This window comes from Sphaerodactylus townsendi, linkage group LG05 (assembly GCF_021028975.2).
Source record: "Sphaerodactylus townsendi isolate TG3544 linkage group LG05, MPM_Stown_v2.3, whole genome shotgun sequence".
Lineage (NCBI taxonomy): Eukaryota > Metazoa > Chordata > Lepidosauria > Squamata > Sphaerodactylidae > Sphaerodactylus > Sphaerodactylus townsendi.
Window position 1 is genome coordinate 24,537,521 of NC_059429.1, and position 15,565 is coordinate 24,553,085.

Here is a 15,565-nt window from a genome sequence, read left to right on the forward strand (position 1 = left end):
GTCAGGTCTTACCATGTCTCTTGGTCAGGATGTGGCATCTGTGTCTTCAGATTGTTATGCTGTTCACTGCTCTTCTCTGTCTATTTCTGCATTCCACTGAATCATTGCTTTGTTTGCAGGTGAGCATCAAAGAACAAAGATTCCTAAACAGAGAAATAAGACAGATGTCTGGGAACCGTTCAAGGTTTTGTGTAATGGCTAAGAGGGCTGGGTTGCTTAGCAGGGAGGAGTGGACCTGTATATTTTGGGGAGATTTGGGTACCAAATTTGGTCTTGTCAAAAGATCCTTACCGTGTAGCATACCTGAAACCTTTCTTTCAGTAAATGGATTTCATTATCAACTGAGCCTGATTATTGGATGACAGATATAAATAAAAGTTTTGCTCTAGTTTTTCACTTGTAAGAAAAAGAAGCAAATGAATTCACCCTCACATTTCAGACAACTTTACCGTACTGCTATTATGCACATTTTGGAAAAGCCCATCTGCCTCTTGAGGGAAATCTTTTTGGAAGCATGTTCAATCCACAGCCTCCTTAAGGGATAACAGAATCACCTCCAAGTGTGTGATGTCTGTGAAGCCCCTTGTTACCAGCTGACAACTAAGAGCCAATGTGGTATAGTAGCAAGAGTGTTGGACTAGGACTCAAACCACGCAATTTCAAGTCCTGAATTGCCACAAAGTTCACTTGATGAAGACGGAGGAGGAGGAGTTTGGATTTATACCTCACCTTTCCCTCCTGTAAGGGACTCTAGGTGGCCTTTCCCTGCCTCTCCCCACAACAGACACCTTGTGAGTTAGGTGGGGCTGAGAGAGTTCCGAAGAACTGTGACTAGTCCAAGGTCACCCAGCAGGAATGGAGGAGTGCGGAAACACATCTGGTCCACCAGATAAGCATACTTCATAGCACAGTTGTGATGATAAAATGAGGAGAGAGCCATGGATGCCATCTGAAAGTCCGGGAAAGAAGGAAGGGAAAAAATTTAACAGCTATAATAACTTTACAGATCCTGACAAGTAATCATGGAGTTCTCAGTCATAGTTCCAGCTTCTCAACTGCTTGTTATTCAAGGGTGGCTGACCCTGCTGTAAGCAGTCTCCAGGCTTTGCTCTTGTGAGCCCCCCCCCCCCCCATCCCCAAATGAGTTGTTGCTTGTACACTACCAAGAACAGCTGGTATTGCCAGCTACCTAGAAGGGATATTGTACTGAACTATTCCCTGGCTAGAAAACTGGAGGTCAAGACAACTATCAGGTAGCTTTCAACATGCAGGGTTACATTCTCTTAAGGCAAATTCATTTATTGTGAAACGCTCTGCATCACTGCAAGCCCACCTCTTTCATCTTCGTTAGTAATATGTAAGAATAGAGCCACTATATACACAAGAAATAACTGGATGGACCTGCAGCAACTTACTTGCACAGGATACCACACCATGCTGCCTCATTGCATGAAGTTTTATGTGGTTTTACAGCTATGTGCATCTTCTTAGAGCTGGGGTTCCAGTCTGCGTGTTTTTGAACTCTACATTCAAAATAAAAGTGCTGTATTATGCTCAGTGGAATTTTAATCACGGAGGAAGAATGTGTGTGATATAACCAACAGTGCGGCTTTTGCACAACACTGTAAATTCCAGGTTCTATTAAAGAGAGAGGGTGTTATCGTACTGTTGTCATCTTGGTTAAGGAATATAAAAATGCAACTCTGGCACAGGCGATTCTGCTGAAAATGTGAAACTCTTCTGCTGTTGATTTTCCCAGGCGCTTGAGAGACAAAGGAGAGGATGACAAGATACCATCAATCCAAAAGAAACAGTGTGGTGTGATTCTGAAGTTGCAGCAGGAGAAGGTAAAATTGCTTTAAAGCATGAGACTGACAGCCAGCAGGAGACTCATGGACAGTGGCCAAAAACCACCAAAAATACCCCCTAAAAGCCCAAATACCTTGCATTCGCATTTGTTCATATTTGGGCAGGACATAATTGGACAATTTTTGTCCGAATGTGCCCAAATTTGCCGAGATTCCAGCCGAATATGGTATTTGTTTCATCTGAATATCCCTCAAAAGTGATGCTGTTTCAGGGTGGGGGAGAATCCACCCCCAAACAGCATCACTTTCAATTTTGTTTTAACCGGGGACCCCAGATTCTCCCTTTAAGATGGATTTAAAAGAAGAATCTGAGCTCCCTAGTTTAAACACAATTGAAAGTGATGGTGTTTTGTGAGAGATGATGCTGACATTTGTTTAGTAAATGTTTTGCTGGGGGTGATTTGTGAGAGATTTGCATGCTTAATACTGACTTGCACTGGCTTGGAGTTGTTTCTCAGGCTAACAACCTACCTCATAGGGTTGTTGTGATTAGGAAATTAGGAAAAGAGTTGGTGGGGAGAGAGCCATATATGTTTTGCTGGGAGTGGGAGGTGTTTTGTGAGCTGGTACAAAAAAATCATTGTTTGGTCATGGTGGGGGAGGGTGGCTGCCCATACGCCGGGCGGGGGGGGGGGGGGCACCAAACTCAGGTTTTGTCCCCGGGCAGCAGTTTGCCTAGCTATGCCCCTGCTCATGGATGGTGGTGCTGTTTTTGCTGGCCCTGTTTCAGTGCTGCTGGAGAACTCTGCCATTTGTCCAAAACTCTTCTGATGTCACTTACAGTGTGACCAGCAGTTACTTCCTCACCTTGCTTCCAGTGTTCTAACATGGTGTCCCCATGACGCAATGACAGTGGCAAAGCCACAGGAGGGTAGGGGATGCATCATGCACCGGGTGCACGCCTGGGGGGGGCGCAAAAATTTCCCCAGGCCCCTCTCCCTCCTCATCCCGCAGCACCCACACAGCACCCCCCTTTCCCCTTCCCACACTTACCTTAGTTCCTTTTTCAGTCTGCAAAAGGCCTTGATCTCAGTAAAAATGGCCTGAGGAACTACAGTTCCCAGGAGACCTTGGGGCTCATAAGGTCTCCTGAGAAGTATAGTTCCCATCAGGCATTTTTTTACTGATAACAAGGCCTTTTGCAGGCTGAAAAAGGAACTAAGGTAAGTGTGGGAAGGGGGGTTCCTGCGCGGGTGGGGACCGGGGGAAAGGGGGCAGCGCGGCGGGGCAGGAGGCGGAAAATGTAAAATGCGCACCCGGCGCAGTTTGGCCCAGCTACGCCTCTGCGCAATGATGTCACTTCTGGCCGCTTTGGAAGTGATGTCATGTTGTTGCAAGTGAGTACCTCCCATCTCTCTCCCATCTTCTCCTGTTGGCCAACTAAGCAGCGGCTGGAACAGCCAGCTGGAGATGGGAGGCTTGCTGAAGCAAGAGACCTGGCATCCTTGTTTGAAGCATAACTCTGTAGAATTGAGATACTGCAGCTGGTTGTTGAAGCAGTGGTATAGGGTGGGGTAAATGGTGCCTGCCCCCCTCCCACCCCATGAGCCCCCGCCCACTCATAAGGCCCCGCCCCACCCCACCCCCACCTACCTTAGTTCAGCCTGCTGCAAAGAGCAGCTGGCTGAAAAGGCAGCCTGGCCAGACCCGCCAGACTGGTCTGGTCTTCTGCTGGGCCTGGGGGATGGGGCAAGGGGAAAAGGGGGAGGGGTGTTGTAGCTACGCGACTGTGTTGAAGTTTGAGCCAGTGTGATTGAGAGGCACAGCTGAGCTGATGCTGTATGGTGCCAAAGCATGACATATCAAGGCTTGAGACTCTTGAAGAAGTTCCCTCAGATGCTGAGGGGTTTGCCTCAAAAGCACCAACAGCACATTTATTCAGCTACATGGTGTTGTTTTACACTGCTGTTGCCTTCATGTCACCAGGTAAGAAATTACTAACCGGAAAGGCCCTGGATCAGGGGCAAAGTAGAACTAAAGCAATTCATTTAAATACTTAAAGGTCTGCAAAGTGCAGTCAGTCTTTGTTCTTAGCAGTCCCAAAGCAAGATGGTAGGAGGTCTCATTCAATCTTTATATGTAGTGTAAATACTGTACAAAAATGTATCAGATGCTACTGGATTCTATTCAGATTTGGATAGCAAGATTATTTGTATTTTTCAGATACTTTTCCAGATAAGGAGAGGGGGCACAGATTAAGTTTAGAGCCATAACGTTCAACTCATGGTTTCAAATCTCATGTATGGATCACTGAACCCCATCTGCTGTGCTACATGGACAACTGGTCCATTTTGGTATAAACCTAATTCAGCACACAGATTGCACCCAATGGTTTACTCAGGAAGTATCTTAAAGAAACACTGCCAAAACAGAAATAAATAAAAAGATCACACACCCTTTGTGAATTATCTAACTGGCGTCATGTACGACATAACTAAAGGAGGCATAAAAGTATATGTTAACAATTTTCCTTGGCATAAACAGTTCAATCAACATTAGTAACAGGTGTATCTTCAGAACACGCTCATTTACAATTTCAAATCCACAAATAAACCATTACACTTTCAAATCTCTCTTGGCATTGGTAACTTTCATTAACATAAATAATAAATGATTTCAACTCAAATCAACATACTTGTTCCCATCAGGGGATCCTTTGAATTTTCTATTAGGTTTGCCTGTTGCACCTACCCCCATAATCATTATTGATTTTGATGGATCCATCTTGGAATAAGGCAGTTTCATATGTCTAAGGCTGCAGTCCTGTATACATTGCATGGCAGTAAACCTTATTGAATTCAGGGTGACAGATTTCTGTAAATATGCAAATGATTTCTGTAAATATGCAAATGATCAAACTCCCAGTTGAAATAGCTTTTTAATAGAAATCAGGAACAAACCCGATTTCCTCTTTTTAAAAGGCCTCCTTATTCTTACCTACCAGACAGCACAAAAGCAGGAGATCAAAATGGAGTGCTCTCCACATTACTCTCTCTTTCTGGCTGAGGAGATGTCAAGAGGGACAGAGAAGCAGTGTCCCCAAAGACAGATAAAGCATTAAGAGAAGTTTCATCTGAGGCGCAGAAAAGCCTCTGCTGAAAAGAAAGGTGTAAATCAGCTTTGAGCCTAATGTTGCAAAGTTCTTAAAATACAGCACAGCAAACTCCTTTGCTTCAAAAGGCACTTGCTGGGATGAAAAACATCTTCACTGATGAGAAGTGAGTTTGAGTCACACTTCTTGTACTGTGTGAGGAAATGAAGAAGGCAGAGGAGAATAAAAGGAGCAGCAGATGGAAAAAAAACCAGCTGAGTAGCAGAATTAATTTTAAAAAAACTCAAGGTAGAAATGAACAAGATGTAAAACTGTCATGATCAGAACACTGCTACTTCTTCTGTTTTGTTTTATTGTACTTACTCGTATAGGCAGAAATTAAGTGTCTTCAGGAGGCTAATAAGGCTGCCCGGAAGGAGAGGCAGCTGATCCTGAAGCAGCAGGAAGAGATTGAGCGAATACATCGAACTACAATGAAACTGCAACGAAAACTGAAATCTGCAGGAGAAAATAAGCTGGTAAGGTACAATAGCAGGAATCCTGTCTCTGGAAAGTATCCGATTCTTTGTGACCCTGCAGTTCTCAAATTTAAACAAAATGAACATTTCTTGGGACAGCAAGGAGGGCTATAAATGTTTATAAATAAATAAATGAGCTTGGAAACTCTCGGTCTGGGTTGGGTTTTTTTTTTTGCAAGATTCAGATTCAGGTTCAGAGCTTAGAAAGAAGATCTTGCATCTTGGCTGTACGAGAGGAGGCAGTCCTAATAAGCCTAGGTAGCACTTTATTCAGACTTAATTAAGATACTGATTAAGAGGGAATAATTGATATGTGGAATATGGCAAAAATCCCAATTCTTCATTCCATTCATTTTCCAGTTCACAGCGGATGTTGGTTTTTCTCCTGTGTGGAAACTACAGTTTCACATGAAATAATTTAAAACACCCTATTTCATTTTATACATCTGCATTATTCGATTTTAGTGGCCGAATGTCAGCACTGAGGACTAGCATAGCATGGTACCTCTCATTGTTGGTATTGCTTGACTTTTCCCCCCACAGGAGCATTGCAGTGAAGTTGATGCAAAACAAATGAATTCTTCTAGCCCACTGTCATTGGATGCAGAGGCAAGCAGTCCTTCTTCTATCTCCCGCAGTGAGACTCACACCATCATGCAGAAATTAAGGAAAATGAGCAAACAAGTGGATGAGAAGTAACTCTTTTTATTTATTTTTTATTGGTTGAGGTTGTTTTCTCCTTATTGTGACCCGTTTCAGGCATAATGTTCAGATCTCCGGCAATCCTGACACTGAAGTGGCTGCTGATGACTCAGATGGAGATGAGGAGAAACCTCTAATGAGTCATTAGTGCTGGCTGCTGACCCCGTTGCTGTTGATGAAGCTGGAACTAACGGAGAACTAACAGAGCGGAACAAACAAAAGAGCTCAGACCTTGGTGATCTCACGCCTCCCACTCCTCCAGACTCTGGACCCTCAGAATAGGCTGCTATTCCCAGTCCACCAGGCTCTCCCTCATCATTGGAAAGGAGGCCCAGGTGTATGAGAGACAAAATGCAAGAGATAGAGAGAGAGAGAAAAGTCTGAAGATAACCAGACGACAGCTGCTGGTACTCAGCTCAGCTGATGATCCTGGTTGTGCCTGAAGCAGTTGGCTCTCAGGCATAACACGAAAATTGAGAGTGCACTGGCTTTGCGGAAGCAACACATCTGTTTGGCTCATGCTCCCACTCCTTGTAACCTTGACCTGCCTGCTTACTTGAGCCTAGACCAGCTGTGACCTTCGTCTGCTTGATTGCACTTTCTTGGACAACCCTCCAGTTTCGACTCTCTCGGGTGGATTCGGCACAGCAAATGTATAACGGGTTGCAGTTGTTATCAAGGAACCCACGTCTCTTTGTAATAACTCCCCCTCCCCTGTCCTGCTATTGTCTTTAGTTTCACGTATAAATGTATCTATCAGTTGAACATGCATCTGACAAAGTGAACTCTCAAAGCGTATGAGAGCATACGCAGGGATATATGTTATCTTTAAATTGTCAGTGGACTCCTTAGGTTACTTTGACCTCTTATAACTTGGGGCAGCAGAAAGAAAATTTGGATTGATGAAGATAGATGCATGCCATCAGTTGTTTCCACGAGAGTTTTATCATGAAAAGTGGCAGCGCTTAACAGGGTTACCTACACTGCCTCCCCAAAACTAGGTCTTAGGTTTAATGTTAATAATCGAGCCCAGTGGCCCAGGCCAGCCTAGATGTGGGGGGCGGGGGAGGACTCTGCACGTACCCACAGAAAGAGCTCTGAGGGCCACCTCTGGCACCCATGCCATAGGTTCACCACCACTGTCCTAAGCAATGGAGTGTAGTTAGGAAAGATACTTGAGACACCCAGGTGTATTTTTTACAAGTTTTGCTTTTATTCTATGAGTAGTCATGGAAAGAACGTCAGATTCTTTGCACTGTGATTACCATACCTTGAATACACGTAGGGTCTCTTTCTTCTACGGCGCTTCATCTCGGTGACTGATTTCTCAATGTTTGTTTGGTCAGGTTCTTAACAAAGAGAGAGAGAAAACTGATGCAGCGGCGCCAACATGCTGAAAAACTGATGCAGCGGAAATGCTGTCTAGATGCAGAAGAAGCAAAGATATATCAGACGGAGAAGCAAGCCTTGGCTGCTTGGGACAAAGAACTGCTCAAAATGAAAGCAAGCAAAATGGCAGCAGGAGACCAGAATGATCAGAAAGGTAGCAAGAATGAAAGGATAGCTGAGAGAGGGAGACTAAGGCACTAGTCAGCACTCAGTGGGGTGCCAGCTACGTGGGTAAGACCTGTGCGTTGACCTCTTGCAACACTGGATTTCTATTAGAGAGACTTTTCCTGTAATCCTGAGCGTCCTTGTTCAGGACTTATATCTTGCTGGTATCAGTGGCATTTATTTCTGAGGAAATCCCTTCAAGCTTATGATGTAAATAACTGTACAGGGTACTAAAATGAACTAAACTCTCCCCCACCCCTTCTGTGCAACTTCGTACACTGTTTTCTGGCAATGAGAGGATACGTGGTATTTCACACACACACACACTGTTCCCAAAGTGTTAATTTGAGTCATTCACTAAAATGTGGTTTCTTGTTCAGGATTACACTGGATAAATAAAAACAACATTCCATGAGAGTGGTTCAAATGGCCTAAACACGGTAAAAACTAATGCTTAATGCTGCAGTAGCTGCTTTATGTTTATGCCGCATTTGAAATTAGGAGGTGGGTAACCTTTTACTGTTTGCTTCTCCCCCCTTTTTTGGTTCTCATCACCACAGGATGAGAAAAATATGCATGAGTATCTGGGGTCCCTGCTTCTAAAGGCTAGAGCAGTTGGCTTATCACCGAAATCACTGCTGTATGTAGTGCTATGAACAGCCAGTGCATTTTTATACTTTTGTTCCATTGCATTTGAGTCACTATCAAATATCCTCACTTGTGTGTGTGTGTGTGTGTGTGTGTGTGTTTTAATTCATCCTGACTTGAGACTGTGTTATCCAAGGATGGGGGCCAGATTTAGGAGGGTAAATGACATAGGCCATTTATGCATGCACTACTTACTCCACAGCTGTTTGCTTCTCAGTGGTGTTTTCCCGTGGTTTTTTGTTTACCCAGGGATTCTCCCTCTGTGAAGTGTCCCTAGCCAATCCGATCCACTATTTTCCAACCCACCCACTTCCTCATAGTTTCTAAATGAGGAAGTTTCCTGCTGCCATTTTTTCCCTGCCACTTCTGGTCTAGCATTAGTTTGCTGGACCAGGTCAATTTCTTGTAAATTTGACTGGGTCTATCATTCCAGCAATAGATCTTCAGTGTGAAAATTTTTAAAAAGTCCTTCTGAAATGGTGACTCAAAGAATGAGAGGAACTGCTGTGGTATGGGCAAAGGAAGGCAGGGAGGAGCGAGAAAACCTGAAGAAAGCTAAATGCATGCTGATTGCCTTCGCTTTCCCTGTGAAGGGAGAGGAAAAGTCATACTTTCAGAGCTTTCAGAAACTGCAGGGATTCTCTGATCTTGAGGTGAGTGACTGCCCAAAAAGGGGAAATGTGTTTATAATTGAGAATCAAACCCAAAGGGAATGTACGCTCAATGCAAAGGAGACCACAGCTACGTAAATGGCCATAGATCCATTTTAGATGCACACAAAGGGGGTGGCTGTCCTTCCTTGCCTGAGCTTTCTCTGCTATTTCATCTCAGAAACAGCCAGTAAAGAAGATTCTTTGGTGCTGCCTTGTTCTCGCTTGAACAGTGCAAGCTCTGTCCAAGAGGAACTGGGCAATCTAGCTGTCGAGTCTGGGCCATCAAAAGTCCAAGGGCAGCTGGGAAGCTCAGATCATACTACTGCAGTGATGGCGAACCTATGGCACGGGTGCCAGAGATGGCACTCGGAGCCCTTTCGGTGGACACACGTACACAGAGTTTATCATGTGGGGAGACGGAAAATCACACACCCCCCACACACACATCTAGGCTAGCCTGGGCACAATCCTTTACCTGGGAGTAAGCTCGGTTGCTGGCAATGGGGCTTGCTTCTGATTAGCAACCTTCTGATTACCTCCTAGGGTCGTGATTTACCCATTCGAAGCATTGCACGGTTGCTTCACCAAGCTTACTCCCAAGTAATGTGCGCCTTGGAGCCAACCATTTTTTCTAAACTAAAACCTCAGTATTCAGGTTAAATTGCTGTGTTGGCACTTTGCGATAAATAAGTGGGTTTTGGGTTGCAATTTGGGCACTCGGTCTCGGAAAGGTTCACCATCACTGCACTACTGTTATGGAAGAAATGGTTTATACGCAGGATATCGAAACTTCTGCCTCACCTGGAAAACTTGTGAGTGCACTTGTTCATCACAGTATTAAAGACCATGCAGAAAGGTTTTCCAACCACCATTTTAGAAATGTGGGGTCGGTTTAGGCATTTTATTGTGATGATATATATTTTTACAACCATAGATGTCGATAGTTGCAGGCATGGCGGACAACAAGGGAGAAAGATGGCACTAGTACATGGATCATGGGGCTTTTGGTATCTGAAGGTGATAAGGAGTGAAGGTCAAAGGCAGGGATGAGTCTGGGTACAAGAGATGACATAGACAAGGCTATGTGGAGGGTTTGTAAGTAAGAGCAAAGGTTTTCTGTTGCATCCAGAAGGGAACAAGAAGCCAAAGTAGGGATCTAAACAGGATCATTACCTTTCTAGAGCAACATGAGAAGTGAATGATTTGAGAGGCAGAATGTTGCATAGGTGAGATGATGGAAAACTGGAGAGAAGAGAGTTGCAATGATCAAGGTGAGAGATGGCCAGAGTATGAAGCAGAATTGCCCTAATGGGACAGAAAGGAAAGATAGTGTGTCGTTTCCAGTGTGGCATGGCCTGGGGACAGACTACACATGAGGACAAATGTGAGATAAGTGTAAGGGCCAGGTTAATTCCAGGTGCTCCTTGGAAATGAATGTGGGAGGAAAAATGAGTTCACTCTTGAACATACTGAGCTTGAGACAATAGTGAGACATCCCAGTGATAATATGGGACTGCAGCTAGAGATTTGGGATGGCTGGAGGGAGAAGGTTGAAGGATGGAAAGATACTGCTGAATTTCATCACTGTAGAGCTGGTCCTGAATGCCATGCCACTTGATGAGGTCACCCAGGGACAGTGTGGGAAGGGCAGAGTAGAGAGACAAGATGCTGATAAAGAGCTTTCCCTGTGGAAATGTTGAATAAGCAGTTAGGCTGGCAGAATGAAGAAGGAAACTGATGATGGAATATGAGTGCCACAGTGACCTTGAAGAACAAATTATTTGATCTGGGCCAAAACTCAAGTGCCTAGCACAAGGGTGGCCAACCTATGGCACTCCAGATGTTCATGGACTACAATTCCCATCAGGCCCTGCCAGAACGTCTGGAGCACCATAGGTTGGTCACCCCTGGCCTAGCATATGAGCTCTATTTAATAGTACCATCTTCCTAGGATTATCTGGTATCTGAGCTGTGGATTGATTAAGTGTTTTTCGGGGGTTCAGGGGAGAGGCAGTTAACAAGCAGAGAGAGAGAAAGAGAGAGAATAAATAACCTGAAGCATGAAGAGGTAAGCACTCCTATTTGGAAGAGACCTAATGGCACAAGCTGGCTTCACCTACCAAGACTGGCTGAAATGAGAGAGTTCTTTGAGTGGAAATTGGTCAATTTTAGTTTGTTTTCCTCTGTTAAAAATGTTTGTCAGTGGGGGAAACTCGTTGGGCACTAAGGATCATATTGGAGGTGACTCATGAGCCAAACTGTAGACAATTTTCTATCCATTTTACTAATCATTCCCATTAACATATTGCCCTCTTTTCAAAAAGACTTGAATTGCATCCTTGCACGTGATCCCTTACTGTGTTTTCCCTCATGTTTTTTCCCTCTGCATTCATAGGCACCAGAAACTTGCTTTTTTTAAAAAAGCAACAATTGTCCCAATATTAACAAGTATATGCCACTGAGGATAGAGAGGTGCTGAATCTATCTGTTCATCACTGTGTCTTTAGTGCAGTCTCACCAACCGCAGGAATGTGACCAGAAGTCTTCTGGAAGCTTTTTGAGCCCTAGGAATGCTCTCCCCTTGAGAGCGGGCTGGTTTCCCTCCCAAATGGACACATGAAAGGAGGTGGGGAGAGCGCTGCTTCCTTAGTTCTCCTGTCTCAGCATCAAATGTCATCCTTGCCTCTACACTGAGCCTAGACACCAGAACCTCAATCAGATGTCCTGGTACATCAACCCAGTGCCTCTTCTCAGTGCCAGTCTCCATCTCCTCGACACCAAGACCTGTTGTTTCTGTGCTGTTCATCTCCTCGACATGGTCAGTTGCAATCTCCTCCAAGTCGGAGCTATCCACTCTTTGAGTAGACACTCCATTCACCGGATTTCACTCTGATGAGGCAGTCCTATGTCCTAGCTTAGAAATTTGGCCTAAGGTGGTATCTCTCTTTTGTATGTTCCAAGATATTACCCTGCCAGTGTTTTTCCCAAATTTTCAGTCCAGGGGCGAACAATCACTCCATACACATGATGCTAGGAAGGACTCCTTTTTTATTTAAGTCACACAGATTCTTTTAGTAAAGGCAAGAATTTATTTATCTGTTTTAAAGGTCCCAAGAAAGGCAAAACAGCTTCTTCCCACACCATTTCTAGATGGGCGGTTTCTGCCATTTGGTTAGCCTATGTATGCCAATGCCAAGGTGGGTTGTCCACTTCACGTCTGAGCTCATTCCACAAGGGCTCAATCCTCTTCAGTTGCTTTTCTGCCCAGGGTTGACCTTTGTGACATCTGCAAGTCAGCGACTTGGTCTACTCTGTCCATGTTCCTTTGACATTACTCCATTGAGGTTGACTCCAGGAGAGAGGCAGCTGTTGGGAGACCAGTGTTGCAATTGCTGCTTTGTTGACAAGCCCACACATGTCCCCATGGTAAGTAAACTTGTGATTCACCCATGTGAATAAGACACATAAGACATGCACATAAGACATGATGATAACAACAAAGTTGCACTTACTGTAACTGTTGTTTATTGAGTGTCTTCTGTGCATGCACAAATCCCTTTCTCCTTTCCCCACTGTGGGCTACCTTGTCTTCTAATAGTACTCTGCCAAAGCAGTGAAGGGAGAACTGAGGTTGAAGCACCGTCCTTGTCTCCTTTCACAAAGACTGGGCAGGAAACCTGCTTTCTCTCAGCTTCAGAGGGGACGTAGGAGGGCGTTCCTAGTGCTGAAAAGCTTCTGGAAGCCTTCTGGTCATCACTCTGTGACCAGCCCTCACCTGCGCAGTCCCCATGCATGTCTCAATGAACAACAGTTATAGTCAGTAAAATTTTGTTTTGCCACCTTTTGTAGCTGAAGAAATCATATGGTTGAACATCCAGAGGATTTTCCAGGCAATCACATCTGCTTTCAGATCTCTTCCTGCCTGGGGACTGTAAAGTCTTTTAATTTCATAACTTTGATCAAAATAAAGCTCTGTCAACAAAACCAATTGTATGAATTAATTTTTTTTACATTGAGATTCTACAAGGTTCTTGTGTTCGAAGCTTAAGTGTATGATGTACATTGAAAGTATAAGTACCACAAATAGTTACACACTTTGTTTATTGTTGTTGGGTTCCTACCCCCACACATTTGGAGCCTGATTTGGAAGCCCAACCTATTGCAAAGCACATCACCAAGTTACTGGCACTAGTTATTGAGAATATGGTGTCTCTTCATGGTGGGGAGGAGCTGTAGCTCAGTCTGCTTTACATGCCAAAGGTCCCAGGTTCAATCCCTAGTGTCTCCAGTTGAAAGTAACACATAAGAAGTGACATGAAAGACCTCTGTCTGAGAGGTTCAAATGCCCCCATTACATGTCTGAAGCTCCACCTCCATTTGTGGTTTTTTTGTATTTTTAGTGTTTTTTCAGTTTTTGGCCTGCAGGGGGTGCAGTTTTTAGGCTAGCAGCACTAAAATTTCAGGAATTTGTTGGGAGACTCTCCTGATGATACCAACCAGGTTTGGTGAGGTTTGGTTTAGGGGGTCCAAAGGTATGGACTCCCAAAGGGGGTGCCCCCATCCCCCATTGTTTCCAATGGGTTCATAACTTTGGACCCCCTGAACCAAACTTCATCAAACCTGGGTGGTATCATCAGGAGAGTCTCCTAAAGATACCTGAAAGTTTGGTGCTGCTAGCTTAACAATTGCACCCCTGAAAGCAGGCACCACCCAAATTTCCCCATACTCTTCTTTGAAATCCACCCCCTTTGGCATGGAGAATCTGAAGTCCCCAGTTTAAACATTAAAAGTGATGCTGTTTCAGGGTGGGTGAGAATCCACCCCAAAACAGCATCACTTTCAGTGTTGTTTTAACTGGGAACCCCAGATTTTCCCTTTAAGGTGGATTTAAAAGGAGAATCTGGGCTCCTTAGTTTAAACACCATTGAAAGTGATGCTGTTTGGGGGTGGATTCCAGCATCACAATGGCCGCCCATGGGGTGTGTGTGCAAAACTTAGATTTTGCACTGGGCTTCATTTTCCCTAGCTACGCCTCTGCCCGGAGGGCAGGGCAGAAGGGACTGGTGGCTGCCAGCTGGGAGCCCAGTCGGGGGGGGGCAGGACAAGGGGGCAGGGGAGTCTGCCATCCCTGGCCTTGGAGAACAGCGGCAGGGTTTGGGGAGGTGTGGCCCTGCCCCTGATCCCACCCCATAAAAATCTATACCTATGTCACGGTTTTCATAGCTCATTCACTTTAATGGGATCACTATGGACTCTTTGTAACTACTATCCAGGACCAGATCCATGAGGGTGAGGGGGTGCAGGTGCCCTGGATGATGGGCAGAGAAAGGGGGTGGCAGGAGGTGGGGGAGGCTCAGTAGTTGGGAAGAGATGGCTTGTCATGCAGCATGCGCATCCCATTCCTCTTATTAGACTGCCACTAGGAAATTGGAAAAGGCTGAATTGCCTAGCAGAGACGACTCATGCTGCAGCGTGCATTCTCCATTCCCCAATTAGGCTGCTGCTAGGAGGTGGGGAAGACTCCATTGCATGGAAGAGATGGCTAGTTCTGCAAAGCACATACTCCATTCCCCTGATTAGGCTCCTTGTTAGCAGTATTGCTTTCCAAGTTTCTTCTTTGGAACCCTTTTTTTCTGATTTGTTTGCCTTTTGCATGATGACATACTACCAAGGTTGCTTTTTTTACATAATGGAACTCAGTGTCTTTTCTTTAATGGTGTTTGAAAAATGTGGTCTTAATATTTTTGCAATACTTGAATGAAAGTGTGTATTTGCAAAAGAAATTTCATAGCATAGCATTCAGAGACCATTGGAGTAACTATGCTACATTTTTTTTAAAAAAATGCTGCCTTAAGAGACTCACCTGCTTAATTTCCAACCTGCAAAAATAGTTGACACAAGATCACTTAAAATTTTTAGGGGTTTTATTGTTTCTAAACATCACTTAAAATTGATAAGCAAAGCTCTTGAAACATTTAATTGAAATCCAACAATGAGAAATGCGTGGATGAGGGAGACTGGGAAGTCACAGTACACAGAATGAAATAATTTTGCTTGGGGTTTTTAACAAAGCATTTTGCTTTACATTGAGAAGACCTTTCTGTCTGAGCAGAAATTAAATTTCTCATCCTTGGTGTGCGAGAATGATTTTCTCAAACTGGTTTCTAGGTCAGTTGCAACCAAGTCATACACCCTTATTAGCATGGCTCATTAGAGTATAGATACAGTGGGGGCCATGCTGGCAAGGGCTGATGGGAATTATAGTCCATAACATCTGGAGTGCCGAAGGTTCGCCACTACGGGGATAGAATGTATGGTTTCCTGGTGACTATGAACTATGAAACAGCCGTGGTAGTGCCTGTGTCTTTGTACACCAGTGTAAATATCTTGGTTAATTTGCAGTGTACTCTAAATTAGCTTAATTTATGAATTATCCAGTTCCTCATTCTTTTTGGCATCAGACACAACTGCTTATATGGTGTTCATTCTGTACATGTGTCCTGTTCTCATCCAACTTTAAAAAATATTTTCCAGGTAATGCCATTTTACCTAAGAATGGCCTGGCTGTGC